Genomic DNA, 4,118 nt, shown 5'->3' with positions numbered 1-4,118 from the left:
AATAATAAAAAATATAAACTGCATAGGGAGACCCTGTCTCAAAAAGACAAACACAAACACACACACACACACACACACACACACACAAACCCAGAACTTCAGAGGCTGAGGCAAGAGGATCCCCATAAGTTGAGGCTAGCCTGAGCTACATAAGGGAGTTCAAGGCCAGCCTGCACTAGCATAGCAAGACCCTGTCTCACAATACAAAACAAAACATTCTATCAGTCTCATAACATTCCTCTTATTCTCAAAGTACATTCGCCTAGGGATTTTGTTAATGAGATTTACTTTGCGTCTTAAAACTGTGTTAGAAATAGTGCCACCAGTTAGAAAACATCCAGAATCTTAGTTCCCTAAATATGCTACAGCAAAAATTTGAAGGCAACATCAATTTTTTTAGCAAAATTAATAAAGACTTTTTTGTTTCTTTCTTTACACATGGTCTCACTCTGTAGTTTAGGCTGGCCTTGAACCCAAGTTTGCAGGCATGTACCACCACACCTGGCAAAATATCATTTTCTTGGTAACAATCACGTCTGTGGTTTTATTTTATCATCTTCAAAACCTTACAGAAACTGCTGAAAACATGCTTAGAATGACATAAGCTTCTCTATATTCACTCATCTATTCCTTTATTTTTTTCAGTTAGTTTAATTCCAAACATGAAGCTATTTAAGTGCTGCAAGAGACTGCAAGATAGGGTCCTGGTATGCAACAAAAGGAATCTAGTTGACAGTATTAAATCTTCAGAGCTTTGGGCAGGGGGTAGTGTAACTGAGCATTGAACCTAAAGCCTTTGCACTGAACTAAATCCCCAGCCCTAAACCAGGCATGGTGGTGCACACCTGTAATCCCAGCACTCAGGAGGCTGAGGCAGAAGGATCATTGTGAGTTCGAGGCCAGCCTGGGCTACAAAGTGAGCTCAAGGCCAGTCTGAACTGCATAGAGAGATTCTGTCTCAAAAAGAGAAAAAATAAAAATAAAAATAAATAAATCCCCAGCCCTTTCTATTTTTTTTTTTTTTTTTTTTCATTCTGAGATAGGGTCTCGCTAAGTCACTAAATTGCTCAGGCCAACCAGGTATATAGCTCAGCAGCATAAGCTCCTGCCTGGCAAGTGCAAGGTCCTGAATTCAATTCCCAGTACCCAAAAAAAAAAAAAAAAAAATTGCTCAGGCTGAGCGAGAACACAACACCCTCCTACCTAAAGCCTTCCAGCATGCTGGGGAGACAGAAGTGCAACACCACGCCCAGATCCAAACCATTTCTAACTAACCACCTTGTAGGCCAGGTGTAGTGGTAATACACCTATAATCCCAGCACTAAGGAGGCTGAGGCAGAAGGATCAATGTGAGTTCAAAGCCAGCCTGAACTGCACAGTGAAACCCTGTCTCAAAAAGTCAAAAGCAAAAAAAAAAAAAAAATTGCATTTGTAGTACTATTTCAACATAAAAGTCAGAGCCAGGCAGGGTTGCTGAGGCCAGCCTGCGGTACATACTGAGTTCAGGGCCAGCCTGAACTACATAGTGAGACTTTGCCTCAAAAAAAAAAATAAATTTAATGCTAATTTTCTCTACCTACCATACGCCCCTAGCTTCTCACCCTCAGCATTTATGTCACACAATTGGTGTTTCTTAAGTAAATGAATAAACCTTATTCTGCCTTACAAATGCAAGACCAAAAGCTATTTAACCAACTTGATTAATGCGTGACAATTTACCTGCTTCATAAAATTTCAAATTTTTTTCTGGGTCTGGTGATCAAGGACACACAGCTGTTTCTATCTGGGCTACTGGAAACAATGCAACAAAATATTATGACAAATTTTGGTAAGAGCTGTACACAAACTTTCTATTCTATTATTTGTATAAAATATTGTAAAAAGATAAAGGTTGGAAAACAAGATATAGTTTTGCAGTTATAGTTTGTCACAGTTTGCCCAAGATTATTAGTTAAGCAGCACAGTCATAATTAGGACCCAACTTCTCCCAGTCCAGTGCGCTTTCTATTACAACTTAGGGTTAAAGGAACACCTGCTCTTATTTGTTCAAAAAATGCTCTTGGAAAAATTTAAAGGGAAAAAACTCATAGGAAAGACAAATTACCAAAGTATTTTCTTTTCAAAATCTTCCAGGCTTTCACATCTCCATGAAAGACCAAGACTTATGATATTAAAATATTTATTAAAATAAAGTTGGAGCTATACCTAGACATAAAACAAAACACAAGTATGGAATTTCTTGACAAGTTTGTTAACCTTGGAGGAAGACAATTCAAGCTTAGAAGCTTCACTCAAAATCCAGTTGTCTCTGCCACCCTGTCCCTCTGCAATTAGCTCCATCTTCTCCCAGAACACACCCTGTCCCCCTCACACCTCTTACCTCTGGCACTGAAATGCTGTTCCCCCTAGACTTCACTTGTCTCACTTTCATCCTTTCAGCCACAGGGTCTATCCTATCCAAAGTGGCCTCCTCCTAGTTCTAAGCACGTATCACAATCTATAATTAACCTTTTTTTAAATTTATTTTGACTAGTTAACTGCCTTTCCCACCGCGATGTCCCAAGAGAGCTCGCTCACCACTGCCTACACGCTGCCTCCTTTTCTATCATTACCCAAACTGCGTTGGAAATACTGTCATTTCTACAACAGTTCATCAACTGTAAATTCATCAAGGGAAAGTACAGTGTCTCATTTGTATTTCCAAAGCACTTGATAGAAGTGCCAAGAACCATTCTAAGGAACCAGCAATAATTTGTGAAGAGCCGGGCATGGTGACATGCACCTCTAATACTAGCACTCGGGAGGCTGAGGCAGAAGATCGCCCCAAGTTTGAGGCCAGCTTGGGCTGTTCAGCTAGTGAGTTCAAGGTTAAGCTGGGCTACATAGTGAGACTTTTGTCTCAAAAGAACAAAACAAAGCCAGGCATGGTGGCCCATGCCTGTAATCCCAGCACTCGGGAGGCTGAGGCAGGAGGATCGCTGAGAGTTGGAGACCTGCCTGGGCTACAAAGTGAGCTCAAGGCCAGCCTGAACTGCAAGACCCTGCCTCAAAAAGACAAAAACAAAAGAATTGTAAAATGAAAGTATTAAACAAGAAAGATCATTAATAATAAATACGGAAGCAAAGAACAATTTCACCTCGACTTGTAACTGTGCAGGAAAATGTAGCTTATACACTCAAAAACTGAAGTGATGCAATGTATGGAAAAGATTAGCGAGGGCAACGCCACTTACATAGATGAGGTTCTTTTGGCTCACTAAAGCAAATCAACTTTTGATTCTCCTCTGAACCAACTGAACAAACTGTCCCCACTCCACCCCAAATTATAACTTTGGGACTCCACAATTTATTCAACACACACTCAGTGGCTCATTAAGAGTTCAAGCGCCAATATACTACGATTATTTTATACTCCCTAAGGCATGCCAGATGAGGAGCAGAGGGATAACTGTGTAAGCTGATAGAACGAAGAGCAGAAGTAGAAATAATAGCAAACATTTACATTTGTAAAAGACTTACAAACATAAGAAAAATCTCTCAGTGACAGCAGAGATCAAAAGACATACGCATAAATATACAATCATAGGCTAGGATCCACTTAGGCACAGAGATGATCGGTTATTCGACTGCCAGAAGAGGCCACACAGTACATCTCTCCCGACCCTCTTCTACTCAAAGACTAATCGCCAACGCAAAGCTCAGTAGCCTCATTCCTGGAGCACAACCCTCAGATAAACACAAAGGAGGTTACAGAACAGCATAACATACCCCCTTTAAACCGGCAAAAACAACCAACCGGTTCCTCGATCCCTAACCAGAAAGCCCTAGACGTCTTTCAACGCCACCTGTCAGACCTTTCGGGGGCCACCCGACTCCAAAGGTAAGTCACTGGCCCTAAGTCCTCTTCCCGGACTACTGAAAAACAAAAAACAAAACCTGGGTTTTGTTCCAGTTCGGAGATCCGCGTTCAGAAAAGCAATCTCCGGCAGAAACAAGCCATCAACCCCAGGGGAAACAGTGGCCTTACGCACTAGGCCAGGACACAGGCAACGGCGCCAGGGCACTGCCCCTCCCGGGCCGGCGCCCCCGGCTCAGCCCGGCCCGCCGCGGCCGCCCCG

General features: G+C 42.1%; 1 protein-coding gene across 1 annotated transcript in view; it reads right to left on the bottom strand.

Annotated features, from left to right (window-relative positions):
• The window catches only part of Rlf (rearranged L-myc fusion), a 99,488-nt gene that overhangs the window by 94,906 nt on the left and 464 nt on the right, over positions 1-4,118 (bottom strand). The window lies entirely within an intron of this gene.

The sequence above is a fragment of the Chinchilla lanigera genome, unplaced genomic scaffold (assembly GCF_000276665.1).
Source record: "Chinchilla lanigera isolate Chin_1 unplaced genomic scaffold, ChiLan1.0 scaffold00051, whole genome shotgun sequence".
In the NCBI taxonomy this organism is placed as follows: Eukaryota; Metazoa; Chordata; class Mammalia; order Rodentia; family Chinchillidae; genus Chinchilla; species Chinchilla lanigera.
The sequence above is the reverse complement of the archived record's forward strand: the minus strand, read 5'-3'. Positions and strand labels throughout refer to the sequence as shown.